Source organism: Lactuca serriola, chromosome 1 (assembly GCF_051521515.1).
Source record: "Lactuca serriola cultivar US96UC23 chromosome 1, Lser_US96UC23_V15, whole genome shotgun sequence".
In the NCBI taxonomy this organism is placed as follows: domain Eukaryota; kingdom Viridiplantae; phylum Streptophyta; class Magnoliopsida; order Asterales; family Asteraceae; genus Lactuca; species Lactuca serriola.
Window position 1 is genome coordinate 207,691,541 of NC_136408.1, and position 20,591 is coordinate 207,712,131.

The following is a 20,591-nucleotide window of genomic DNA, read 5'->3' on the forward strand; positions in this document are numbered from 1 at the left end:
TGGGTCCCACGCCTCGCGTTCGAAAGCAAACGACGTTCTGCGTCTTGTAAGACATAAAAACAATAAGCATGGATAGTATTTCGGGTGCGATCATACCAGCACTAATGCACCGGATCCCATCAGAACTCCGCAGTTAAGCGTGCTTGGGCGAGAGTAGTACTAGGATGGGTGACCCCCTGGGAAGTCCTCGTGTTGCACCCCCTTTTTCGTTGCCCGTTTGCGTTTTTTTAGGTTTTAGTTGCGTTTTTTTTTCTTTCTTGCTATGTCTATGCTCGGGCGGCATCCGGTTCATCGTTGATTGTTTCCGCGTTTCCCGAACGGAGCCGATCCCTCACGTGGGTCCCACGCCCCGCGTACGAAAGCAAACGACGTTCTGCGTCTTGTAAGACATAAAAACAATAAGCATGGATAGTATTTCGGGTGCGATCATACCAGCACTAATGCACCGGATCCCATCAGAACTCCGTAGTTAAGCGTGCTTGGGCGAGAGTAGTACTAGGATGGGTGACCCCCTGGGAAGTCCTCGTGTTGCACCCCCTTTTTCGTTGCCCGTTTGCGTTTTTTTAGGTTTTAGGTGCGTTTTTTTTTTCTTTCTTGCTATGTCTATGCTCGGGCGGCATCCGGTTCATCGTTGATTGTTTCCGCGTTTCCCGAACGGAGCCGATCCCTCACGTGGGTCCCACGCCTCGCGTACGAAAGCAAACGACGTTCTGCGTCTTGTAAGACATAAAAACAATAAGCATGGATAGTATTTCGGGTGCGATCATACCAGCACTAATGCACCGGATCCCATCAGAACTCCGCAGTTAAGCGTGCTTGGGCGAGAGTAGTACTAGGATGGGTGACCCCCTGGGAAGTCCTCGTGTTGCACCCCCTTTTTCGTTGCCCGTTTGCGTTTTTTTAGGTTTTAGGTGCGTTTTTTTTTTCTTTCTTGCTATGTCTATGCTCGGGCGGCATCCGGTTCATCGTTGATTGTTTCCGCGTTTCCCGAACGGAGCCGATCCCTCACGTGGGTCCCACGCCTCGCGTTCGAAAGCAAACGACGTTCTGCGTCTTGTAAGACATAAAAACAATAAGCATGGATAGTATTTCGGGTGCGATCATACCAGCACTAATGCACCGGATCCCATCAGAACTCCGTAGTTAAGCGTGCTTGGGCGAGAGTAGTACTAGGATGGGTGACCCCCTGGGAAGTCCTCGTGTTGCACCCCCTTTTTCGTTGCCCGTTTGCGTTTTTTTAGGTTTTAGGTGCGTTTTTTTTTCTTTCTTGCTATGTCTATGCTCGGGCGGCATCCGGTTCATCGTTGATTGTTTCCGCGTTTCCCGAACGGAGCCGATCCCTCACGTGGGTCCCACGCCTCGCGTAAGAAAGCAAACGACGTTCTGCGTCTTGTAAGACATAAAAACAATAAGCATGGATATTATTTCGGGTGCGATCATACCAGCACTAATGCACCGGATCCCATCAGAACTCCGCAGTTAAGCGTGCTTGGGCGAGAGTAGTACTAGGATGGGTGACCCCCTGGGAAGTCCTCGTGTTGCACCCCCTTTTTCGTTGCCCGTTTGCGTTTTTTTAGGTTTTAGGTGCGTTTTTTTTTTCTTTCTTGCTATGTCTATGCTCGGGCGGCATCCGGTTCATCGTTGATTGTTTCCGCGTTTCCCGAACGGAGCCGATCCCTCACGTGGGTCCCACGCCTCGCGTTCGAAAGCAAACGACGTTCTGCGTCTTGTAAGACATAAAAACAATAAGCATGGATAGTATTTCGGGTGCGATCATACCAGCACTAATGCACCGGATCCCATCAGAAATCCGCAGTTAAGCGTGCTTGGGCGAGAGTAGTACTAGGATGGGTGACCCCCTGGGAAGTCCTCGTGTTGCACCCCCTTTTTCGTTGCCCGTTTGCGTTTTTTTAGGTTTTAGGTGCGTTTTTTTTTTCTTTCTTGCTATGTCTATGCTCGGGCGGCATCCGGTTCATCGTTGATTGTTTCCGCGTTTCCCGAACGGAGCCGATCCCTCACGTGGTCCCACGCCTCGCGTTCGAAAGCAAACGACGTTCTGCGTCTTGTAAGACATAAAAACAATAAGCATGGATAGTATTTCGGGTGCGATCATACCAGCACTAATGCACCGGATCCCATCAGAACTCCGCAGTTAAGCGTGCTTGGGCGAGAGTAGTACTAGGATGGGTGACCCCCTGGGAAGTCCTCGTGTTGCACCCCCTTTTTCGTTGCCCGTTTGCGTTTTTTTAGGTTTTAGGCGCGTATTTTTTTCTTTCTTGCTATGTCTATGCTCGGGCGGCATCCGGTTCATCGTTGATTGTTTCCGCGTTTCCCGAACGGAGCCGATCCCTCACGTGGGTCCCACGCCTCGCGTTCGAAAGCAAACGACGTTCTGCGTCTTGTAAGACATAAAAACAATAAGCATGGATAGTATTTCGGGTGCGATCATACCAGCACTAATGCACCGGATCCCATCAGAACTCCGCAGTTAAGCGTGCTTGGGCGAGAGTAGTACTAGGATGGGTGACCCCCTGGGAAGTCCTCGTGTTGCACCCCCTTTTTCGTTGCCCGTTTGCGTTTTTTTAGGTTTTAGGTGCGTTTTTTTTTTCTTTCTTGCTATGTCTATGCTCGGGCGGCATCCGGTTCATCGTTGATTGTTTCCGCGTTTCCCGAACGGAGCCGATCCCTCACGTGGGTCCCACGCCTCGCGTTCGAAAGCAAACGACGTTCTGCGTCTTGTAAGACATAAAAACAATAAGCATGGATAGTATTTCGGGTGCGATCATACCAGCACTAATGCACCGGATCCCATCAGAACTCCGCAGTTAAGCGTGCTTGGGCGAGAGTAGTACTAGGATGGGTGACCCCCTGGGAAGTCCTCGTGTTGCACCCCCTTTTTCGTTGCCCGTTTGCGTTTTTTTAGGTTTTAGGTGCGTTTTTTTTTCTTTCTTGCTATGTCTATGCTCGGGCGGCATCCGGTTCATCGTTGATTGTTTCCGCGTTTCCCGAACGGAGCCGATCCCTCACGTGGGTCCCACGCCTCGCGTTCGAAAGCAAACGACGTTCTGCGTCTTGTAAGACATAAAAACAATAAGCATGGATAGTATTTCGGGTGCGATCATACCAGCACTAATGCACCGGATCCCATCAGAACTCCGCAGTTAAGCGTGCTTGGGCGAGAGTAGTACTAGGATGGGTGACCCCCTGGGAAGTCCTCGTGTTGCACCCCCTTTTTCGTTGCCCGTTTGCGTTTTTTTAGGTTTTAGTTGCGTTTTTTTTTCTTTCTTGCTATGTCTATGCTCGGGCGGCATCCGGTTCATCGTTGATTGTTTCCGCGTTTCCCGAACGGAGCCGATCCCTCACGTGGGTCCCACGCCCCGCGTACGAAAGCAAACGACGTTCTGCGTCTTGTAAGACATAAAAACAATAAGCATGGATAGTATTTCGGGTGCGATCATACCAGCACTAATGCACCGGATCCCATCAGAACTCCGTAGTTAAGCGTGCTTGGGCGAGAGTAGTACTAGGATGGGTGACCCCCTGGGAAGTCCTCGTGTTGCACCCCCTTTTTCGTTGCCCGTTTGCGTTTTTTTAGGTTTTAGGTGCGTTTTTTTTTTCTTTCTTGCTATGTCTATGCTCGGGCGGCATCCGGTTCATCGTTGATTGTTTCCGCGTTTCCCGAACGGAGCCGATCCCTCACGTGGGTCCCACGCCTCGCGTACGAAAGCAAACGACGTTCTGCGTCTTGTAAGACATAAAAACAATAAGCATGGATAGTATTTCGGGTGCGATCATACCAGCACTAATGCACCGGATCCCATCAGAACTCCGCAGTTAAGCGTGCTTGGGCGAGAGTAGTACTAGGATGGGTGACCCCCTGGGAAGTCCTCGTGTTGCACCCCCTTTTTCGTTGCCCGTTTGCGTTTTTTTAGGTTTTAGGTGCGTTTTTTTTTTCTTTCTTGCTATGTCTATGCTCGGGCGGCATCCGGTTCATCGTTGATTGTTTCCGCGTTTCCCGAACGGAGCCGATCCCTCACGTGGGTCCCACGCCTCGCGTTCGAAAGCAAACGACGTTCTGCGTCTTGTAAGACATAAAAACAATAAGCATGGATAGTATTTCGGGTGCGATCATACCAGCACTAATGCACCGGATCCCATCAGAACTCCGTAGTTAAGCGTGCTTGGGCGAGAGTAGTACTAGGATGGGTGACCCCCTGGGAAGTCCTCGTGTTGCACCCCCTTTTTCGTTGCCCGTTTGCGTTTTTTTAGGTTTTAGGTGCGTTTTTTTTTCTTTCTTGCTATGTCTATGCTCGGGCGGCATCCGGTTCATCGTTGATTGTTTCCGCGTTTCCCGAACGGAGCCGATCCCTCACGTGGGTCCCACGCCTCGCGTAAGAAAGCAAACGACGTTCTGCGTCTTGTAAGACATAAAAACAATAAGCATGGATATTATTTCGGGTGCGATCATACCAGCACTAATGCACCGGATCCCATCAGAACTCCGCAGTTAAGCGTGCTTGGGCGAGAGTAGTACTAGGATGGGTGACCCCCTGGGAAGTCCTCGTGTTGCACCCCCTTTTTCGTTGCCCGTTTGCGTTTTTTTAGGTTTTAGGTGCGTTTTTTTTTTCTTTCTTGCTATGTCTATGCTCGGGCGGCATCCGGTTCATCGTTGATTGTTTCCGCGTTTCCCGAACGGAGCCGATCCCTCACGTGGGTCCCACGCCTCGCGTTCGAAAGCAAACGACGTTCTGCGTCTTGTAAGACATAAAAACAATAAGCATGGATAGTATTTCGGGTGCGATCATACCAGCACTAATGCACCGGATCCCATCAGAAATCCGCAGTTAAGCGTGCTTGGGCGAGAGTAGTACTAGGATGGGTGACCCCCTGGGAAGTCCTCGTGTTGCACCCCCTTTTTCGTTGCCCGTTTGCGTTTTTTTAGGTTTTAGGTGCGTTTTTTTTTTCTTTCTTGCTATGTCTATGCTCGGGCGGCATCCGGTTCATCGTTGATTGTTTCCGCGTTTCCCGAACGGAGCCGATCCCTCACGTGGTCCCACGCCTCGCGTTCGAAAGCAAACGACGTTCTGCGTCTTGTAAGACATAAAAACAATAAGCATGGATAGTATTTCGGGTGCGATCATACCAGCACTAATGCACCGGATCCCATCAGAACTCCGCAGTTAAGCGTGCTTGGGCGAGAGTAGTACTAGGATGGGTGACCCCCTGGGAAGTCCTCGTGTTGCACCCCCTTTTTCGTTGCCCGTTTGCGTTTTTTTAGGTTTTAGGCGCGTATTTTTTTCTTTCTTGCTATGTCTATGCTCGGGCGGCATCCGGTTCATCGTTGATTGTTTCCGCGTTTCCCGAACGGAGCCGATCCCTCACGTGGGTCCCACGCCTCGCGTTCGAAAGCAAACGACGTTCTGCGTCTTGTAAGACATAAAAACAATAAGCATGGATAGTATTTCGGGTGCGATCATACCAGCACTAATGCACCGGATCCCATCAGAACTCCGCAGTTAAGCGTGCTTGGGCGAGAGTAGTACTAGGATGGGTGACCCCCTGGGAAGTCCTCGTGTTGCACCCCCTTTTTCGTTGCCCGTTTGCGTTTTTTTAGGTTTTAGGTGCGTTTTTTTTTTCTTTCTTGCTATGTCTATGCTCGGGCGGCATCCGGTTCATCGTTGATTGTTTCCGCGTTTCCCGAACGGAGCCGATCCCTCACGTGGGTCCCACGCCTCGCGTTCGAAAGCAAACGACGTTCTGCGTCTTGTAAGACATAAAAACAATAAGCATGGATAGTATTTCGTGTGCGATCATACCAGCACTAATGCACCGGATCCCATCAGAACTCCGCAGTTAAGCGTGCTTGGGCGAGAGTAGTACTAGGATGGGTGACCCCCTGGGAAGTCTTCGTGTTGCACCCCCTTTTTCGTTGCCCGTTTGCATTTTTTTAGGTTTTAGGTGCGTTTTTTTTTTCTTTCTTGCTATGTCTATGCTCGGGCGGCATCCGGTTCATCGTTGATTGTTTCCGCGTTTCCCGAACGGAGCCGATCCCTCACGTGGTCCCACGCCTCGCGTTCGAAAGCAAACGACGTTCTGCGTCTTGTAAGACATAAAAACAATAAGCATGGATAGTATTTCGGGTGCGATCATACCAGCACTAATGCACCGGATCCCATCAGAACTCCGCAGTTAAGCGTGCTTGGGCGAGAGTAGTACTAGGATGGGTGACCCCCTGGGAAGTCCTCGTGTTGCACCCCCTTTTTCGTTGCCCGTTTGCGTTTTTTTAGGTTTTAGGTGCGTTTTTTTTTTTCTTTCTTGCTATGTCTATGCTCGGGCGGCATCCGGTTCATCGTTGATTGTTTCCGCGTTTCCCGAACGGAGCCGATCCCTCACGTGGGTCCCACGCCTCGCGTTCGAAAGCAAACGACGTTCTGCGTCTTGTAAGACATAAAAACAATAAGCATGGATAGTATTTCGGGTGCGATCATACCAGCACTAATGCACCGGATCCCATCAGAACTCCGCAGTTAAGCGTGCTTGGGCGAGAGTAGTACTAGGATGGGTGACCCCCTGGGAAGTCCTCGTGTTGCACCCCCTTTTTCGTTGCCCGTTTGCGTTTTTTTAGGTTTTAGGCGCGTTTTTTTTTCTTTCTTGCTATGTCTATGCTCGGGCGGCATCCGGTTCATCGTTGATTGTTTCCGCGTTTCCCGAACGGAGCCGATCCCTCACGTGGGTCCCACGCCTCGCGTTCGAAAGCAAACGACGTTCTGCGTCTTGTAAGACATAAAAACAATAAGCATGGATAGTATTTCGGGTGCGATCATACCAGCACTAATGCACCGGATCCCATCAGAACTCCGCAGTTAAGCGTGCTTGGGCGAGAGTAGTACTAGGATGGGTGACCCCCTGGGAAGTCCTCGTGTTGCACCCCCTTTTTCGTTGCCCGTTTGCGTTTTTTTAGGTTTTAGGTGCGTTTTTTTTTTCTTTCTTGCTATGTCTATGCTCGGGCGGCATCCGGTTCATCGTTGATTGTTTCCGCGTTTCCCGAACGGAGCCGATCCCTCACGTGGGTCCCACGCCTCGCGTACGAAAGCAAACGACGTTCTGCGTCTTGTAAGACATAAAAACAATAAGCATGGATAGTATTTCGGGTGCGATCATACCAGCACTAATGCACCGGATCCCATCAGAACTCCGCAGTTAAGCGTGCTTGGGCGAGAGTAGTACTAGGATGGGTGACCCCCTGGGAAGTCCTCGTGTTGCACCCCCTTTTTCGTTGCCCGTTTGCGTTTTTTTAGGTTTTAGGTGCGTTTTTTTTTTTTCTTTCTTGCTATGTCTATGCTCGGGCGGCATCCGGTTCATCGTTGATTGTTTCCGCGTTTCCCGAACGGAGCCGATCCCTCACGTGGGTCCCACGCCTCGCGTTCGAAAGCAAACGACGTTCTGCGTCTTGTAAGACATAAAAACAATAAGCATGGATAGTATTTCGTGTGCGATCATACCAGCACTAATGCACCGGATCCCATCAGAACTCCGCAGTTAAGCGTGCTTGGGCGAGAGTAGTACTAGGATGGGTGACCCCCTGGGAAGTCTTCGTGTTGCACCCCCTTTTTCGTTGCCCGTTTGCATTTTTTTAGGTTTTAGGTGCGTTTTTTTTTTCTTTCTTGCTATGTCTATGCTCGGGCGGCATCCGGTTCATCGTTGATTGTTTCCGCGTTTCCCGAACGGAGCCGATCCCTCACGTGGTCCCACGCCTCGCGTTCGAAAGCAAACGACGTTCTGCGTCTTGTAAGACATAAAAACAATAAGCATGGATAGTATTTCGGGTGCGATCATACCAGCACTAATGCACCGGATCCCATCAGAACTCCGCAGTTAAGCGTGCTTGGGCGAGAGTAGTACTAGGATGGGTGACCCCCTGGGAAGTCCTCGTGTTGCACCCCCTTTTTCGTTGCCCGTTTGCGTTTTTTTAGGTTTTAGGTGCGTTTTTTTTTTTCTTTCTTGCTATGTCTATGCTCGGGCGGCATCCGGTTCATCGTTGATTGTTTCCGCGTTTCCCGAACGGAGCCGATCCCTCACGTGGGTCCCACGCCTCGCGTTCGAAAGCAAACGACGTTCTGCGTCTTGTAAGACATAAAAACAATAAGCATGGATAGTATTTCGGGTGCGATCATACCAGCACTAATGCACCGGATCCCATCAGAACTCCGCAGTTAAGCGTGCTTGGGCGAGAGTAGTACTAGGATGGGTGACCCCCTGGGAAGTCCTCGTGTTGCACCCCCTTTTTCGTTGCCCGTTTGCGTTTTTTTAGGTTTTAGGCGCGTTTTTTTTTCTTTCTTGCTATCTCTATGCTCGGGCGGCATCCGGTTCATCGTTGATTGTTTCCGCGTTTCCCGAACGGAGCCGATCCCTCACGTGGGTCCCACGCCTCGCGTTCGAAAGCAAACGACGTTCTGCGTCTTGTAAGACATAAAAACAATAAGCATGGATAGTATTTCGGGTGCGATCATACCAGCACTAATGCACCGGATCCCATCAGAACTCCGCAGTTAAGCGTGCTTGGGCGAGAGTAGTACTAGGATGGGTGACCCCCTGGGAAGTCCTCGTGTTGCACCCCCTTTTTCGTTGCCCGTTTGCGTTTTTTTAGGTTTTAGGTGCGTTTTTTTTTTCTTTCTTGCTATGTCTATGCTCGGGCGGCATCCGGTTCATCGTTGATTGTTTCCGCGTTTCCCGAACGGAGCCGATCCCTCACGTGGGTCCCACGCCTCGCGTACGAAAGCAAACGACGTTCTGCGTCTTGTAAGACATAAAAACAATAAGCATGGATAGTATTTCGGGTGCGATCATACCAGCACTAATGCACCGGATCCCATCAGAACTCCGCAGTTAAGCGTGCTTGGGCGAGAGTAGTACTAGGATGGGTGACCCCCTGGGAAGTCCTCGTGTTGCACCCCCTTTTTCGTTGCCCGTTTGCGTTTTTTTAGGTTTTAGGTGCGTTTTTTTTTTTCTTTCTTGCTATGTCTATGCTCGGGCGGCATCCGGTTCATCGTTGATTGTTTCCGCGTTTCCCGAACGGAGCCGATCCCTCACGTGGGTCCCACGCCTCGCGTTCGAAAGCAAACGACGTTCTGCGTCTTGTAAGACATAAAAACAATAAGCATGGATAGTATTTCGGGTGCGATCATACCAGCACTAATGCACCGGATCCCATCAGAACTCCGCAGTTAAGCGTGCTTGGGCGAGAGTAGTACTAGGATGGGTGACCCCCTGGGAAGTCCTCGTGTTGCACCCCCTTTTTCGTTGCCCGTTTGCGTTTTTTTAGGTTTTAGGTGCGTTTTTTTTTCTTTCTTGCTATGTCTATGCTCGGGCGGCATCCGGTTCATCGTTGATTGTTTCCGCGTTTCCCGAACGGAGCCGATCCCTCACGTGGGTCCCACGCCTCGCGTACGAAAGCAAACGACGTTCTGCGTCTTGTAAGACATAAAAACAATAAGCATGGATAGTATTTCGGGTGCGATCATACCAGCACTAATGCACCGGATCCCATCAGAACTCCGCAGTTAAGCGTGCTTGGGCGAGAGTAGTACTAGGATGGGTGACCCCCTGGGAAGTCCTCGTGTTGCACCCCCTTTTTCGTTGCCCGTTTGCGTTTTTTTAGGTTTTAGGTGCGTTTTTTTTTTCTTTCTTGCTATGTCTATGCTCGGGCGGCATCCGGTTCATCGTTGATTGTTTCCGCGTTTCCCGAACGGAGCCGATCCCTCACGTGGGTCCCACGCCTCGCGTTCGAAAGCAAACGACGTTCTGCGTCTTGTAAGACATAAAAACAATAAGCATGGATAGTATTTCGGGTGCGATCATACCAGCACTAATGCACCGGATCCCATCAGAACTCCGCAGTTAAGCGTGCTTGGGCGAGAGTAGTACTAGGATGGGTGACCCCCTGGGAAGTCCTCGTGTTGCACCCCCTTTTTAGTTGCCCGTTTGCGTTTTTTTAGGTTTTAGGTGCGTTTTTTTTTTCTTTCTTGCTATGTCTATGCTCGGGCGGCATCCGGTTCATCGTTGATTGTTTCCGCGTTTCCCGAACGGAGCCGATCCCTCACGTGGGTCCCACGCCTCGCGTACGAAAGCAAACGACGTTCTGCGTCTTGTAAGACATAAAAACAATAAGCATGGATAGTATTTCGGGTGCGATCATACCAGCACTAATGCACCGGATCCCATCAGAACTCCGCAGTTAAGCGTGCTTGGGCGAGAGTAGTACTAGGATGGGTGACCCCCTGGGAAGTCCTCGTGTTGCACCCCTTTTTTCGTTGCCCGTTTGCGTTTTTTTAGGTTTTAGGTGCGTTTTTTTTTTTCTTTCTTGCTATGTCTATGCTCGGGCGGCATCCGGTTCATCGTTGATTGTTTCCGCGTTTCCCGAACGGAGCCGATCCCTCACGTGGGTCCCACGCCTCGCGTACGAAAGCAAACGACGTTCTGCGTCTTGTAAGACATAAAAACAATAAGCATGGATAGTATTTCGGGTGCGATCATACCAGCACTAATGCACCGGATCCCATCAGAACTCCGCAGTTAAGCGTGCTTGGGCGAGAGTAGTACTAGGATGGGTGACCCCCTGGGAAGTCCTCGTGTTGCACCCCCTTTTTCGTTGCCCGTTTGCGTTTTTTTAGGTTTTAGGTGCGTTTTTTTTTCTTTCTTGCTATGTCTATGCTCGGGCGGCATCCGGTTCATCGTTGATTGTTTCCGCGTTTCCCGAACGGAGCCGATCCCTCACGTGGGTCCCACGCCTCGCGTTCGAAAGCAAACGACGTTCTGCGTCTTGTAAGACATAAAAACAATAAGCATGGATAGTATTTCGGGTGCGATCATACCAGCACTAATGCACCGGATCCCATCAGAACTCCGTAGTTAAGCGTGCTTGGGCGAGAGTAGTACTAGGATGGGTGACCCCCTGGGAAGTCCTCGTGTTGCACCCCCTTTTTCGTTGCCCGTTTGCGTTTTTTTAGGTTTTAGGTGCGTTTTTTTTTTCTTTCTTGCTATGTCTATGCTCGGGCGGCATCCGGTTCATCGTTGATTGTTTCCGCGTTTCCCGAACGGAGCCGATCCCTCACGTGGGTCCCAGGCCTCGCGTACGAAAGCAAACGACGTTCTGCGTCTTGTAAGACATAAAAACAATAAGCATGGATAGTATTTCGGGTGCGATCATACCAGCACTAATGCACCGGATCCCATCAGAACTCCGCAGTTAAGCGTGCTTGGGCGAGAGTAGTACTAGGATGGGTGACCCCCTGGGAAGTCCTCGTGTTGCACCCCCTTTTTCGTTGCCCGTTTGCGTTTTTTTAGGTTTTAGGTGCGTTTTTTTTTTCTTTCTTGCTATGTCTATGCTCGGGCGGCATCCGGTTCATCGTTGATTGTTTCCGCGTTTCCCGAACGGAGCCGATCCCTCACGTGGGTCCCACGCCTCGCGTTCGAAAGCAAACGACGTTCTGCGTCTTGTAAGACATAAAAACAATAAGCATGGATAGTATTTCGGGTGCGATCATACCAGCACTAATGCACCGGATCCCATCAGAACTCCGTAGTTAAGCGTGCTTGGGCGAGAGTAGTACTAGGATGGGTGACCCCCTGGGAAGTCCTCGTGTTGCACCCCCTTTTTCGTTGCCCGTTTGCGTTTTTTTAGGTTTTAGGCGCGTATTTTTTTCTTTCTTGCTATGTCTATGCTCGGGCGGCATCCGGTTCATCGTTGATTGTTTCCGCGTTTCCCGAACGGAGCCGATCCCTCACGTGGGACCCACGCCTCGCGTTCGAAAGCAAACGACGTTCTGCGTCTTGTAAGACATAAAAACAATAAGCATGGATAGTATTTCGGGTGCGATCATACCAGCACTAATGCACCGGATCCCATCAGAACTCCGCAGTTAAGCGTGCTTGGGCGAGAGTAGTACTAGGATGGGTGACCCCCTGGGAAGTCCTCGTGTTGCACCCCCTTTTTCGTTGCCCGTTTGCGTTTTTTTAGGTTTTAGGTGCGTTTTTTTTTTCTTTCTTGCTATGTCTATGCTCGGGCGGCATCCGGTTCATCGTTGATTGTTTCCGCGTTTCCCGAACGGAGCCGATCCCTCACGTGGGTCCCACGCCTCGCGTACGAAAGCAAACGACGTTCTGCGTCTTGTAAGACATAAAAACAATAAGCATGGATAGTATTTCGGGTGCGATCATACCAGCACTAATGCACCGGATCCCATCAGAACTCCGCAGTTAAGCGTGCTTGGGCGAGAGTAGTACTAGGATGGGTGACCCCCTGGGAAGTCCTCGTGTTGCACCCCCTTTTTAGTTGCCCGTTTGCGTTTTTTTAGGTTTTAGGTGCGTTTTTTTTTTCTTTCTTGCTATGTCTATGCTCGGGCGGCATCCGGTTCATCGTTGATTGTTTCCGCGTTTCCCGAACGGAGCCGATCCCTCACGTGGGTCCCACGCCTCGCGTACGAAAGCAAACGACGTTCTGCGTCTTGTAAGACATAAAAACAATAAGCATGGATAGTATTTCGGGTGCGATCATACCAGCACTAATGCACCGGATCCCATCAGAACTCCGCAGTTAAGCGTGCTTGGGCGAGAGTAGTACTAGGATGGGTGACCCCCTGGGAAGTCCTCGTGTTGCACCCCTTTTTTCGTTGCCCGTTTGCGTTTTTTTAGGTTTTAGGTGCGTTTTTTTTTTCTTTCTTGCTATGTCTATGCTCGGGCGGCATCCGGTTCATCGTTGATTGTTTCCGCGTTTCCCGAACGGAGCCGATCCCTCACGTGGGTCCCACGCCTCGCGTACGAAAGCAAACGACGTTCTGCGTCTTGTAAGACATAAAAACAATAAGCATGGATAGTATTTCGGGTGCGATCATACCAGCACTAATGCACCGGATCCCATCAGAACTCCGCAGTTAAGCGTGCTTGGGCGAGAGTAGTACTAGGATGGGTGACCCCCTGGGAAGTCCTCGTGTTGCACCCCCTTTTTCGTTGCCCGTTTGCGTTTTTTTAGGTTTTAGGTGCGTTTTTTTTTCTTTCTTGCTATGTCTATGCTCGGGCGGCATCCGGTTCATCGTTGATTGTTTCCGCGTTTCCCGAACGGAGCCGATCCCTCACGTGGGTCCCACGCCTCGCGTTCGAAAGCAAACGACGTTCTGCGTCTTGTAAGACATAAAAACAATAAGCATGGATAGTATTTCGGGTGCGATCATACCAGCACTAATGCACCGGATCCCATCAGAACTCCGTAGTTAAGCGTGCTTGGGCGAGAGTAGTACTAGGATGGGTGACCCCCTGGGAAGTCCTCGTGTTGCACCCCCTTTTTCGTTGCCCGTTTGCGTTTTTTTAGGTTTTAGGTGCGTTTTTTTTTTCTTTCTTGCTATGTCTATGCTCGGGCGGCATCCGGTTCATCGTTGATTGTTTCCGCGTTTCCCGAACGGAGCCGATCCCTCACGTGGGTCCCAGGCCTCGCGTACGAAAGCAAACGACGTTCTGCGTCTTGTAAGACATAAAAACAATAAGCATGGATAGTATTTCGGGTGCGATCATACCAACACTAATGCACCGGATCCCATCAGAACTCCGCAGTTAAGCGTGCTTGGGCGAGAGTAGTACTAGGATGGGTGACCCCCTGGGAAGTCCTCGTGTTGCACCCCCTTTTTCGTTGCCCGTTTGCGTTTTTTTAGGTTTTAGGTGCGTTTTTTTTTTCTTTCTTGCTATGTCTATGCTCGGGCGGCATCCGGTTCATCGTTGATTGTTTCCGCGTTTCCCGAACGGAGCCGATCCCTCACGTGGGTCCCACGCCTCGCGTTCGAAAGCAAACGACGTTCTGCGTCTTGTAAGACATAAAAACAATAAGCATGGATAGTATTTCGGGTGCGATCATACCAGCACTAATGCACCGGATCCCATCAGAACTCCGTAGTTAAGCGTGCTTGGGCGAGAGTAGTACTAGGATGGGTGACCCCCTGGGAAGTCCTCGTGTTGCACCCCCTTTTTCGTTGCCCGTTTGCGTTTTTTTAGGTTTTAGGCGCGTATTTTTTTCTTTCTTGCTATGTCTATGCTCGGGCGGCATCCGGTTCATCGTTGATTGTTTCCGCGTTTCCCGAACGGAGCCGATCCCTCACGTGGGTCCCACGCCTCGCGTTCGAAAGCAAACGACGTTCTGCGTCTTGTAAGACATAAAAACAATAAGCATGGATAGTATTTCGGGTGCGATCATACCAGCACTAATGCACCGGATCCCATCAGAACTCCGCAGTTAAGCGTGCTTGGGCGAGAGTAGTACTAGGATGGGTGACCCCCTGGGAAGTCCTCGTGTTGCACCCCCTTTTTCGTTGCCCGTTTGCGTTTTTTTAGGTTTTAGGTGCGTTTTTTTTTTCTTTCTTGCTATGTCTATGCTCGGGCGGCATCCGGTTCATCGTTGATTGTTTCCGCGTTTCCCGAACGGAGCCGATCCCTCACGTGGGTCCCACGCCTCGCGTTCGAAAGCAAACGACGTTCTGCGTCTTGTAAGACATAAAAACAATAAGCATGGATAGTATTTCGTGTGCGATCATACCAGCACTAATGCACCGGATCCCATCAGAACTCCGCAGTTAAGCGTGCTTGGGCGAGAGTAGTACTAGGATGGGTGACCCCCTGGGAAGTCTTCGTGTTGCACCCCCTTTTTCGTTGCCCGTTTGCATTTTTTTAGGTTTTAGGTGCGTTTTTTTTTTCTTTCTTGCTATGTCTATGCTCGGGCGGCATCCGGTTCATCGTTGATTGTTTCCGCGTTTCCCGAACGGAGCCGATCCCTCACGTGGTCCCACGCCTCGCGTTCGAAAGCAAACGACGTTCTGCGTCTTGTAAGACATAAAAACAATAAGCATGGATAGTATTTCGGGTGCGATCATACCAGCACTAATGCACCGGATCCCATCAGAACTCCGCAGTTAAGCGTGCTTGGGCGAGAGTAGTACTAGGATGGGTGACCCCCTGGGAAGTCCTCGTGTTGCACCCCCTTTTTCGTTGCCCGTTTGCGTTTTTTTAGGTTTTAGGTGCGTTTTTTTTTTTCTTTCTTGCTATGTCTATGCTCGGGCGGCATCCGGTTCATCGTTGATTGTTTCCGCGTTTCCCGAACGGAGCCGATCCCTCACGTGGGTCCCACGCCTCGCGTTCGAAAGCAAACGACGTTCTGCGTCTTGTAAGACATAAAAACAATAAGCATGGATAGTATTTCGGGTGCGATCATACCAGCACTAATGCACCGGATCCCATCAGAACTCCGCAGTTAAGCGTGCTTGGGCGAGAGTAGTACTAGGATGGGTGACCCCCTGGGAAGTCCTCGTGTTGCACCCCCTTTTTCGTTGCCCGTTTGCGTTTTTTTAGGTTTTAGGCGCGTTTTTTTTTCTTTCTTGCTATGTCTATGCTCGGGCGGCATCCGGTTCATCGTTGATTGTTTCCGCGTTTCCCGAACGGAGCCGATCCCTCACGTGGGTCCCACGCCTCGCGTTCGAAAGCAAACGACGTTCTGCGTCTTGTAAGACATAAAAACAATAAGCATGGATAGTATTTCGGGTGCGATCATACCAGCACTAATGCACCGGATCCCATCAGAACTCCGCAGTTAAGCGTGCTTGGGCGAGAGTAGTACTAGGATGGGTGACCCCCTGGGAAGTCCTCGTGTTGCACCCCCTTTTTCGTTGCCCGTTTGCGTTTTTTTAGGTTTTAGGTGCGTTTTTTTTTTCTTTCTTGCTATGTCTATGCTCGGGCGGCATCCGGTTCATCGTTGATTGTTTCCGCGTTTCCCGAACGGAGCCGATCCCTCACGTGGGTCCCACGCCTCGCGTACGAAAGCAAACGACGTTCTGCGTCTTGTAAGACATAAAAACAATAAGCATGGATAGTATTTCGGGTGCGATCATACCAGCACTAATGCACCGGATCCCATCAGAACTCCGCAGTTAAGCGTGCTTGGGCGAGAGTAGTACTAGGATGGGTGACCCCCTGGGAAGTCCTCGTGTTGCACCCCCTTTTTCGTTGCCCGTTTGCGTTTTTTTAGGTTTTAGGTGCGTTTTTTTTTTTCTTTCTTGCTATGTCTATGCTCGGGCGGCATCCGGTTCATCGTTGATTGTTTCCGCGTTTCCCGAACGGAGCCGATCCCTCACGTGGGTCCCACGCCTCGCGTTCGAAAGCAAACGACGTTCTGCGTCTTGTAAGACATAAAAACAATAAGCATGGATAGTATTTCGTGTGCGATCATACCAGCACTAATGCACCGGATCCCATCAGAACTCCGCAGTTAAGCGTGCTTGGGCGAGAGTAGTACTAGGATGGGTGACCCCCTGGGAAGTCCTCGTGTTGCACCCCCTTTTTCGTTGCCCGTTTGCGTTTTTTTAGGTTTTAGGTGCGTTTTTTTTTCTTTCTTGCTATGTCTATGCTCGGGCGGCATCCGGTTCATCGTTGATTGTTTCCGCGTTTCCCGAACGGAGCCGATCCCTCACGTGGGTCCCACGCCTCGCGTACGAAAGCAAACGACGTTCTGCGTCTTGTAAGACATAAAAACAATAAGCATGGATAGTATTTCGGGTGCGATCATACCAGCACTAATGCACCGGATCCCATCAGAACTCCGCAGTTAAGCGTGCTTGGGCGAGAGTAGTACTAGGATGGGTGACCCCCTGGGAAGTCCTCGTGTTGCACCCCCTTTTTCGTTGCCCGTTTGCGTTTTTTTAGGTTTTAGGTGCGTTTTTTTTTTCTTTCTTGCTATGTCTATGCTCGGGCGGCATCCGGTTCATCGTTGATTGTTTCCGCGTTTCCCGAACGGAGCCGATCCCTCACGTGGGTCCCACGCCTCGCGTTCGAAAGCAAACGACGTTCTGCGTCTTGTAAGACATAAAAACAATAAGCATGGATAGTATTTCGGGTGCGATCATACCAGCACTAATGCACCGGATCCCATCAGAACTCCGCAGTTAAGCGTGCTTGGGCGAGAGTAGTACTAGGATGGGTGACCCCCTGGGAAGTCCTCGTGTTGCACCCCCTTTTTCGTTGCCCGTTTGCGTTTTTTTAGGTTTTAGGTGCGTTTTTTTTTTCTTTCTTGCTATGTCTATGCTCGGGCGGCATCCGGTTCATCGTTGATTGTTTCCGCGTTTCCCGAACGGAGCCGATCCCTCACGTGGGTCCCACGCCTCGCGTACGAAAGCAAACGACGTTCTGCGTCTTGTAAGACATAAAAACAATAAGCATGGATAGTATTTCGGGTGCGATCATACCAGCACTAATGCACCGGATCCCATCAGAACTCCGCAGTTAAGCGTGCTTGGGCGAGAGTAGTACTAGGATGGGTGACCCCCTGGGAAGTCCTCGTGTTGCACCCCTTTTTTCGTTGCCCGTTTGCGTTTTTTTAGGTTTTAGGTGCGTTTTTTTTTTTCTTTCTTGCTATGTCTATGCTCGGGCGGCATCCGGTTCATCGTTGATTGTTTCCGCGTTTCCCGAACGGAGCCGATCCCTCACGTGGGTCCCACGCCTCGCGTACGAAAGCAAACGACGTTCTGCGTCTTGTAAGACATAAAAACAATAAGCATGGATAGTATTTCGGGTGCGATCATACCAGCACTAATGCACCGGATCCCATCAGAACTCCGCAGTTAAGCGTGCTTGGGCGAGAGTAGTACTAGGATGGGTGACCCCCTGGGAAGTCCTCGTGTTGCACCCCCTTTTTCGTTGCCCGTTTGCGTTTTTTTAGGTTTTAGGTGCGTTTTTTTTTCTTTCTTGCTATGTCTATGCTCGGGCGGCATCCGGTTCATCGTTGATTGTTTCCGCGTTTCCCGAACGGAGCCGATCCCTCACGTGGGTCCCACGCCTCGCGTTCGAAAGCAAACGACGTTCTGCGTCTTGTAAGACATAAAAACAATAAGCATGGATAGTATTTCGGGTGCGATCATACCAGCACTAATGCACCGGATCCCATCAGAACTCCGTAGTTAAGCGTGCTTGGGCGAGAGTAGTACTAGGATGGGTGACCCCCTGGGAAGTCCTCGTGTTGCACCCCCTTTTTCGTTGCCCGTTTGCGTTTTTTTAGGTTTTAGGTGCGTTTTTTTTTTCTTTCTTGCTATGTCTATGCTCGGGCGGCATCCGGTTCATCGTTGATTGTTTCCGCGTTTCCCGAACGGAGCCGATCCCTCACGTGGGTCCCAGGCCTCGCGTACGAAAGCAAACGACGTTCTGCGTCTTGTAAGACATAAAAACAATAAGCATGGATAGTATTTCGGGTGCGATCATACCAGCACTAATGCACCGGATCCCATCAGAACTCCGCAGTTAAGCGTGCTTGGGCGAGAGTAGTACTAGGATGGGTGACCCCCTGGGAAGTCCTCGTGTTGCACCCCCTTTTTCGTTGCCCGTTTGCGTTTTTTTAGGTTTTAGGTGCGTTTTTTTTTTCTTTCTTGCTATGTCTATGCTCGGGCGGCATCCGGTTCATCGTTGATTGTTTCCGCGTTTCCCGAACGGAGCCGATCCCTCACGTGGGTCCCACGCCTCGCGTTCGAAAGCAAACGACGTTCTGCGTCTTGTAAGACATAAAAACAATAAGCATGGATAGTATTTCGGGTGCGATCATACCAGCACTAATGCACCGGATCCCATCAGAACTCCGTAGTTAAGCGTGCTTGGGCGAGAGTAGTACTAGGATGGGTGACCCCCTGGGAAGTCCTCGTGTTGCACCCCCTTTTTCGTTGCCCGTTTGCGTTTTTTTAGGTTTTAGGTGCGTTTTTTTTTTCTTTCTTGCTATGTCTATGCTCGGGCGGCATCCGGTTCATCGTTGATTGTTTCCGCGTTTCCCGAACGGAGCCGATCCCTCACGTGGGTCCCACGCCTCGCGTACGAAAGCAAACGACGTTCTGCGTCTTGTAAGACATAAAAACAATAAGCATGGATAGTATTTCGGGTGCGATCATACCAGCACTAATGCACCGGATCCCATCAGAACTCCGCAGTTAAGCGTGCTTGGGCGAGAGTAGTACTAGGATGGGTGACCCCCTGGGAAGTCCTCGTGTTGCACCCCCTTTTTCGTTGCCCGTTTGCGTTTTTTTAGGTTTTAGGTGCGTTTTTTTTTCTTTCTTGCTATGTCTATGCTCGGGCGGCATCCGGTTCATCGTTGATTGTTTCCGCGTTTCCCGAACGGAGCCGATCCCTCACGTGGGTCCCACGCCTCGCGTTCGAAAGCAAACGACGTTCTGCGTCTTGTAAGACATAAAAACAATAAGCATGGATAGTATTTCGGGTGCGATCATACCAGCACTAATGCACCGGATCCCATCAGAAATCCGCAGTTAAGCGTGCTTGGGCGAGAGTAGTACTAGGATGGGTGACCCCCTGGGAAGTCCTCGTGTTGCACCCCCTTTTTCGTTGCCCGTTTGCGTTTTTTTAGGTTTTAGGTGCGTTTTTTTTTTCTTTCTTGCTATGTCTATGCTCGGGCGGCATCCGGTTCATCGTTGATTGTTTCCGCGTTTCCCGAACGGAGCCGATCCCTCACGTGGTCCCACGCCTCGCGTTCGAAAGCAAACGACGTTCTGCGTCTTGTAAGACATAAAAACAATAAGCATGGATAGTATTTCGGGTGCGATCATACCAGCACTAATGCACCGGATCCCATCAGAACTCCGCAGTCAAGCGTGCTTGGGCGAGAGTAGTACTAGGATGGGTGACCCCCTGGGAAGTCCTCGTGTTGCACCCCCTTTTTCGTTGCCCGTTTGCGTTTTTTTAGGTTTTAGGTGCGTTTTTTTTCTTTCTTGCTATGTCTATGCTCGGGCGGCATCCGGTTCATCGTTGATTGTTTCCGCGTTTCCCGAACGGAGCCGATCCCTCACGTGGGTCCCACGCCTCGCGTTCGAAAGCAAACGACGTTCTGCGTCTTGTAAGACATAAAAACAATAAGCATGGATAGTATTTCGGGTGCGATCATACCAGCACTAATGCACCGGATCCCATCAGAACTCCGCAGTTAAGCGTGCTTGGGCGAGAGTAGTACTAGGATGGGTGACCCCCTGGGAAGTCCTCGTGTTGCACCCCCTTTTTCGTTGCCCGTTTGCGTTTTTTTAGGTTTTAGGTGCGTTTTTTTTTTCTTTCTTGCTATGTCTATGCTCGGGCGGCATCCGGTTCATCGTTGATTGTTTCCGCGTTTCCCGAACGGAGCCGATCCCTCACGTGGGTCCCACGCCTCGCGTTCGAAAGCAAACGACGTTCTGCGTCTTGTAAGACATAAAAACAATAAGCATGGATAGTATTTCGGGTGCGATCATACCAGCACTAATGCACCGGATCCCATCAGAACTCCGCAGTTAAGCGTGCTTGGGCGAGAGTAGTACTAGGATGGGTGACCCCCTGGGAAGTCCTCGTGTTGCACCCCCTTTTTCGTTGCCCGTTTGCGTTTTTTTAGGTTTTAGGTGCGTTTTTTTTTTCTTTCTTGCTATGTCTATGCTCGGGCGGCATCCGGTTCATCGTTGATTGTTTCCGCGTTTCCCGAACGGAGCCGATCCCTCACGTGGGTCCCACGCCTCGCGTACGAAAGCAAACGACGTTCTGCGTCTTGTAAG

General features: G+C 50.6%; 61 non-coding genes across 61 annotated transcripts; all 61 read left to right on the forward strand.

The window, feature by feature from the left end:
* Positions 1-82: 82 nt before the first annotated feature.
* Positions 83-201, forward strand: LOC145082277 (5S ribosomal RNA). Its single transcript, XR_013696803.1, has one exon. It is a non-coding gene; the product is annotated as a 5S ribosomal RNA (ribosomal RNA).
* A 217-nt stretch (positions 202-418) lies between these two features.
* Positions 419-537, forward strand: LOC145082799 (5S ribosomal RNA). Its single transcript, XR_013697300.1, has one exon. It is a non-coding gene; the product is annotated as a 5S ribosomal RNA (ribosomal RNA).
* Positions 538-755: 218 nt separating this feature from the next.
* On the forward strand, positions 756-874 carry LOC145082278 (5S ribosomal RNA). The gene has a single exon (XR_013696804.1). It is a non-coding gene; the product is annotated as a 5S ribosomal RNA (ribosomal RNA).
* A 218-nt stretch (positions 875-1,092) lies between these two features.
* On the forward strand, positions 1,093-1,211 carry LOC145082800 (5S ribosomal RNA). Its single transcript, XR_013697301.1, has one exon. It is a non-coding gene; the product is annotated as a 5S ribosomal RNA (ribosomal RNA).
* Positions 1,212-1,428: 217 nt separating this feature from the next.
* On the forward strand, positions 1,429-1,547 carry LOC145082279 (5S ribosomal RNA). The gene has a single exon (XR_013696805.1). It is a non-coding gene; the product is annotated as a 5S ribosomal RNA (ribosomal RNA).
* A 218-nt stretch (positions 1,548-1,765) lies between these two features.
* Positions 1,766-1,884, forward strand: LOC145084549 (5S ribosomal RNA). Its single transcript, XR_013698991.1, has one exon. It is a non-coding gene; the product is annotated as a 5S ribosomal RNA (ribosomal RNA).
* Positions 1,885-2,101: 217 nt separating this feature from the next.
* On the forward strand, positions 2,102-2,220 carry LOC145082280 (5S ribosomal RNA). Its single transcript, XR_013696806.1, has one exon. It is a non-coding gene; the product is annotated as a 5S ribosomal RNA (ribosomal RNA).
* Positions 2,221-2,437: 217 nt separating this feature from the next.
* LOC145082282 (5S ribosomal RNA) lies at positions 2,438-2,556 on the forward strand. Its single transcript, XR_013696808.1, has one exon. It is a non-coding gene; the product is annotated as a 5S ribosomal RNA (ribosomal RNA).
* Positions 2,557-2,774: 218 nt separating this feature from the next.
* Positions 2,775-2,893, forward strand: LOC145082283 (5S ribosomal RNA). The gene has a single exon (XR_013696809.1). It is a non-coding gene; the product is annotated as a 5S ribosomal RNA (ribosomal RNA).
* A 217-nt stretch (positions 2,894-3,110) lies between these two features.
* Positions 3,111-3,229, forward strand: LOC145082284 (5S ribosomal RNA). The gene has a single exon (XR_013696810.1). It is a non-coding gene; the product is annotated as a 5S ribosomal RNA (ribosomal RNA).
* A 217-nt stretch (positions 3,230-3,446) lies between these two features.
* LOC145082802 (5S ribosomal RNA) lies at positions 3,447-3,565 on the forward strand. Its single transcript, XR_013697303.1, has one exon. It is a non-coding gene; the product is annotated as a 5S ribosomal RNA (ribosomal RNA).
* Positions 3,566-3,783: 218 nt separating this feature from the next.
* LOC145082285 (5S ribosomal RNA) lies at positions 3,784-3,902 on the forward strand. The gene has a single exon (XR_013696811.1). It is a non-coding gene; the product is annotated as a 5S ribosomal RNA (ribosomal RNA).
* Positions 3,903-4,120: 218 nt separating this feature from the next.
* On the forward strand, positions 4,121-4,239 carry LOC145082803 (5S ribosomal RNA). The gene has a single exon (XR_013697304.1). It is a non-coding gene; the product is annotated as a 5S ribosomal RNA (ribosomal RNA).
* A 217-nt stretch (positions 4,240-4,456) lies between these two features.
* Positions 4,457-4,575, forward strand: LOC145082286 (5S ribosomal RNA). The gene has a single exon (XR_013696812.1). It is a non-coding gene; the product is annotated as a 5S ribosomal RNA (ribosomal RNA).
* A 218-nt stretch (positions 4,576-4,793) lies between these two features.
* LOC145084550 (5S ribosomal RNA) lies at positions 4,794-4,912 on the forward strand. Its single transcript, XR_013698992.1, has one exon. It is a non-coding gene; the product is annotated as a 5S ribosomal RNA (ribosomal RNA).
* A 217-nt stretch (positions 4,913-5,129) lies between these two features.
* Positions 5,130-5,248, forward strand: LOC145082288 (5S ribosomal RNA). Its single transcript, XR_013696813.1, has one exon. It is a non-coding gene; the product is annotated as a 5S ribosomal RNA (ribosomal RNA).
* Positions 5,249-5,465: 217 nt separating this feature from the next.
* On the forward strand, positions 5,466-5,584 carry LOC145082289 (5S ribosomal RNA). The gene has a single exon (XR_013696814.1). It is a non-coding gene; the product is annotated as a 5S ribosomal RNA (ribosomal RNA).
* Positions 5,585-5,802: 218 nt separating this feature from the next.
* On the forward strand, positions 5,803-5,921 carry LOC145084669 (5S ribosomal RNA). Its single transcript, XR_013699104.1, has one exon. It is a non-coding gene; the product is annotated as a 5S ribosomal RNA (ribosomal RNA).
* A 217-nt stretch (positions 5,922-6,138) lies between these two features.
* Positions 6,139-6,257, forward strand: LOC145082290 (5S ribosomal RNA). Its single transcript, XR_013696815.1, has one exon. It is a non-coding gene; the product is annotated as a 5S ribosomal RNA (ribosomal RNA).
* Positions 6,258-6,476: 219 nt separating this feature from the next.
* Positions 6,477-6,595, forward strand: LOC145082291 (5S ribosomal RNA). Its single transcript, XR_013696816.1, has one exon. It is a non-coding gene; the product is annotated as a 5S ribosomal RNA (ribosomal RNA).
* A 217-nt stretch (positions 6,596-6,812) lies between these two features.
* Positions 6,813-6,931, forward strand: LOC145082292 (5S ribosomal RNA). Its single transcript, XR_013696817.1, has one exon. It is a non-coding gene; the product is annotated as a 5S ribosomal RNA (ribosomal RNA).
* Positions 6,932-7,149: 218 nt separating this feature from the next.
* On the forward strand, positions 7,150-7,268 carry LOC145082294 (5S ribosomal RNA). Its single transcript, XR_013696819.1, has one exon. It is a non-coding gene; the product is annotated as a 5S ribosomal RNA (ribosomal RNA).
* Positions 7,269-7,488: 220 nt separating this feature from the next.
* LOC145084670 (5S ribosomal RNA) lies at positions 7,489-7,607 on the forward strand. Its single transcript, XR_013699105.1, has one exon. It is a non-coding gene; the product is annotated as a 5S ribosomal RNA (ribosomal RNA).
* A 217-nt stretch (positions 7,608-7,824) lies between these two features.
* LOC145082295 (5S ribosomal RNA) lies at positions 7,825-7,943 on the forward strand. Its single transcript, XR_013696820.1, has one exon. It is a non-coding gene; the product is annotated as a 5S ribosomal RNA (ribosomal RNA).
* Positions 7,944-8,162: 219 nt separating this feature from the next.
* Positions 8,163-8,281, forward strand: LOC145082296 (5S ribosomal RNA). The gene has a single exon (XR_013696821.1). It is a non-coding gene; the product is annotated as a 5S ribosomal RNA (ribosomal RNA).
* Positions 8,282-8,498: 217 nt separating this feature from the next.
* LOC145082297 (5S ribosomal RNA) lies at positions 8,499-8,617 on the forward strand. Its single transcript, XR_013696822.1, has one exon. It is a non-coding gene; the product is annotated as a 5S ribosomal RNA (ribosomal RNA).
* Positions 8,618-8,835: 218 nt separating this feature from the next.
* LOC145082298 (5S ribosomal RNA) lies at positions 8,836-8,954 on the forward strand. Its single transcript, XR_013696823.1, has one exon. It is a non-coding gene; the product is annotated as a 5S ribosomal RNA (ribosomal RNA).
* A 219-nt stretch (positions 8,955-9,173) lies between these two features.
* On the forward strand, positions 9,174-9,292 carry LOC145082299 (5S ribosomal RNA). Its single transcript, XR_013696824.1, has one exon. It is a non-coding gene; the product is annotated as a 5S ribosomal RNA (ribosomal RNA).
* Positions 9,293-9,509: 217 nt separating this feature from the next.
* LOC145082300 (5S ribosomal RNA) lies at positions 9,510-9,628 on the forward strand. The gene has a single exon (XR_013696825.1). It is a non-coding gene; the product is annotated as a 5S ribosomal RNA (ribosomal RNA).
* Positions 9,629-9,846: 218 nt separating this feature from the next.
* LOC145082301 (5S ribosomal RNA) lies at positions 9,847-9,965 on the forward strand. The gene has a single exon (XR_013696826.1). It is a non-coding gene; the product is annotated as a 5S ribosomal RNA (ribosomal RNA).
* A 218-nt stretch (positions 9,966-10,183) lies between these two features.
* Positions 10,184-10,302, forward strand: LOC145082302 (5S ribosomal RNA). Its single transcript, XR_013696827.1, has one exon. It is a non-coding gene; the product is annotated as a 5S ribosomal RNA (ribosomal RNA).
* Positions 10,303-10,521: 219 nt separating this feature from the next.
* LOC145082304 (5S ribosomal RNA) lies at positions 10,522-10,640 on the forward strand. Its single transcript, XR_013696828.1, has one exon. It is a non-coding gene; the product is annotated as a 5S ribosomal RNA (ribosomal RNA).
* Positions 10,641-10,857: 217 nt separating this feature from the next.
* LOC145082804 (5S ribosomal RNA) lies at positions 10,858-10,976 on the forward strand. The gene has a single exon (XR_013697306.1). It is a non-coding gene; the product is annotated as a 5S ribosomal RNA (ribosomal RNA).
* Positions 10,977-11,194: 218 nt separating this feature from the next.
* Positions 11,195-11,313, forward strand: LOC145082306 (5S ribosomal RNA). Its single transcript, XR_013696830.1, has one exon. It is a non-coding gene; the product is annotated as a 5S ribosomal RNA (ribosomal RNA).
* Positions 11,314-11,531: 218 nt separating this feature from the next.
* On the forward strand, positions 11,532-11,650 carry LOC145082805 (5S ribosomal RNA). The gene has a single exon (XR_013697307.1). It is a non-coding gene; the product is annotated as a 5S ribosomal RNA (ribosomal RNA).
* Positions 11,651-11,867: 217 nt separating this feature from the next.
* Positions 11,868-11,986, forward strand: LOC145082307 (5S ribosomal RNA). Its single transcript, XR_013696831.1, has one exon. It is a non-coding gene; the product is annotated as a 5S ribosomal RNA (ribosomal RNA).
* A 218-nt stretch (positions 11,987-12,204) lies between these two features.
* LOC145082308 (5S ribosomal RNA) lies at positions 12,205-12,323 on the forward strand. The gene has a single exon (XR_013696832.1). It is a non-coding gene; the product is annotated as a 5S ribosomal RNA (ribosomal RNA).
* A 218-nt stretch (positions 12,324-12,541) lies between these two features.
* Positions 12,542-12,660, forward strand: LOC145082309 (5S ribosomal RNA). Its single transcript, XR_013696833.1, has one exon. It is a non-coding gene; the product is annotated as a 5S ribosomal RNA (ribosomal RNA).
* Positions 12,661-12,878: 218 nt separating this feature from the next.
* On the forward strand, positions 12,879-12,997 carry LOC145082310 (5S ribosomal RNA). Its single transcript, XR_013696834.1, has one exon. It is a non-coding gene; the product is annotated as a 5S ribosomal RNA (ribosomal RNA).
* Positions 12,998-13,214: 217 nt separating this feature from the next.
* LOC145082806 (5S ribosomal RNA) lies at positions 13,215-13,333 on the forward strand. Its single transcript, XR_013697308.1, has one exon. It is a non-coding gene; the product is annotated as a 5S ribosomal RNA (ribosomal RNA).
* Positions 13,334-13,551: 218 nt separating this feature from the next.
* Positions 13,552-13,670, forward strand: LOC145084632 (5S ribosomal RNA). The gene has a single exon (XR_013699070.1). It is a non-coding gene; the product is annotated as a 5S ribosomal RNA (ribosomal RNA).
* A 218-nt stretch (positions 13,671-13,888) lies between these two features.
* LOC145082808 (5S ribosomal RNA) lies at positions 13,889-14,007 on the forward strand. The gene has a single exon (XR_013697310.1). It is a non-coding gene; the product is annotated as a 5S ribosomal RNA (ribosomal RNA).
* A 217-nt stretch (positions 14,008-14,224) lies between these two features.
* On the forward strand, positions 14,225-14,343 carry LOC145082311 (5S ribosomal RNA). Its single transcript, XR_013696835.1, has one exon. It is a non-coding gene; the product is annotated as a 5S ribosomal RNA (ribosomal RNA).
* A 218-nt stretch (positions 14,344-14,561) lies between these two features.
* LOC145084672 (5S ribosomal RNA) lies at positions 14,562-14,680 on the forward strand. Its single transcript, XR_013699107.1, has one exon. It is a non-coding gene; the product is annotated as a 5S ribosomal RNA (ribosomal RNA).
* A 217-nt stretch (positions 14,681-14,897) lies between these two features.
* On the forward strand, positions 14,898-15,016 carry LOC145082312 (5S ribosomal RNA). Its single transcript, XR_013696836.1, has one exon. It is a non-coding gene; the product is annotated as a 5S ribosomal RNA (ribosomal RNA).
* Positions 15,017-15,235: 219 nt separating this feature from the next.
* Positions 15,236-15,354, forward strand: LOC145082313 (5S ribosomal RNA). The gene has a single exon (XR_013696837.1). It is a non-coding gene; the product is annotated as a 5S ribosomal RNA (ribosomal RNA).
* A 217-nt stretch (positions 15,355-15,571) lies between these two features.
* On the forward strand, positions 15,572-15,690 carry LOC145082314 (5S ribosomal RNA). The gene has a single exon (XR_013696838.1). It is a non-coding gene; the product is annotated as a 5S ribosomal RNA (ribosomal RNA).
* A 218-nt stretch (positions 15,691-15,908) lies between these two features.
* On the forward strand, positions 15,909-16,027 carry LOC145082315 (5S ribosomal RNA). The gene has a single exon (XR_013696839.1). It is a non-coding gene; the product is annotated as a 5S ribosomal RNA (ribosomal RNA).
* A 219-nt stretch (positions 16,028-16,246) lies between these two features.
* Positions 16,247-16,365, forward strand: LOC145083308 (5S ribosomal RNA). The gene has a single exon (XR_013697784.1). It is a non-coding gene; the product is annotated as a 5S ribosomal RNA (ribosomal RNA).
* Positions 16,366-16,582: 217 nt separating this feature from the next.
* On the forward strand, positions 16,583-16,701 carry LOC145082317 (5S ribosomal RNA). Its single transcript, XR_013696841.1, has one exon. It is a non-coding gene; the product is annotated as a 5S ribosomal RNA (ribosomal RNA).
* A 218-nt stretch (positions 16,702-16,919) lies between these two features.
* LOC145082318 (5S ribosomal RNA) lies at positions 16,920-17,038 on the forward strand. The gene has a single exon (XR_013696842.1). It is a non-coding gene; the product is annotated as a 5S ribosomal RNA (ribosomal RNA).
* Positions 17,039-17,256: 218 nt separating this feature from the next.
* LOC145082320 (5S ribosomal RNA) lies at positions 17,257-17,375 on the forward strand. The gene has a single exon (XR_013696843.1). It is a non-coding gene; the product is annotated as a 5S ribosomal RNA (ribosomal RNA).
* A 219-nt stretch (positions 17,376-17,594) lies between these two features.
* On the forward strand, positions 17,595-17,713 carry LOC145082321 (5S ribosomal RNA). The gene has a single exon (XR_013696844.1). It is a non-coding gene; the product is annotated as a 5S ribosomal RNA (ribosomal RNA).
* A 217-nt stretch (positions 17,714-17,930) lies between these two features.
* LOC145082809 (5S ribosomal RNA) lies at positions 17,931-18,049 on the forward strand. The gene has a single exon (XR_013697312.1). It is a non-coding gene; the product is annotated as a 5S ribosomal RNA (ribosomal RNA).
* Positions 18,050-18,267: 218 nt separating this feature from the next.
* LOC145082322 (5S ribosomal RNA) lies at positions 18,268-18,386 on the forward strand. The gene has a single exon (XR_013696845.1). It is a non-coding gene; the product is annotated as a 5S ribosomal RNA (ribosomal RNA).
* A 218-nt stretch (positions 18,387-18,604) lies between these two features.
* On the forward strand, positions 18,605-18,723 carry LOC145082810 (5S ribosomal RNA). Its single transcript, XR_013697313.1, has one exon. It is a non-coding gene; the product is annotated as a 5S ribosomal RNA (ribosomal RNA).
* A 218-nt stretch (positions 18,724-18,941) lies between these two features.
* Positions 18,942-19,060, forward strand: LOC145082323 (5S ribosomal RNA). The gene has a single exon (XR_013696846.1). It is a non-coding gene; the product is annotated as a 5S ribosomal RNA (ribosomal RNA).
* A 217-nt stretch (positions 19,061-19,277) lies between these two features.
* On the forward strand, positions 19,278-19,396 carry LOC145084551 (5S ribosomal RNA). Its single transcript, XR_013698993.1, has one exon. It is a non-coding gene; the product is annotated as a 5S ribosomal RNA (ribosomal RNA).
* A 217-nt stretch (positions 19,397-19,613) lies between these two features.
* On the forward strand, positions 19,614-19,732 carry LOC145083352 (5S ribosomal RNA). Its single transcript, XR_013697826.1, has one exon. It is a non-coding gene; the product is annotated as a 5S ribosomal RNA (ribosomal RNA).
* Positions 19,733-19,948: 216 nt separating this feature from the next.
* On the forward strand, positions 19,949-20,067 carry LOC145082324 (5S ribosomal RNA). Its single transcript, XR_013696847.1, has one exon. It is a non-coding gene; the product is annotated as a 5S ribosomal RNA (ribosomal RNA).
* Positions 20,068-20,285: 218 nt separating this feature from the next.
* LOC145082325 (5S ribosomal RNA) lies at positions 20,286-20,404 on the forward strand. The gene has a single exon (XR_013696848.1). It is a non-coding gene; the product is annotated as a 5S ribosomal RNA (ribosomal RNA).
* The last annotated feature ends 187 nt before the right edge of the window (positions 20,405-20,591 follow it).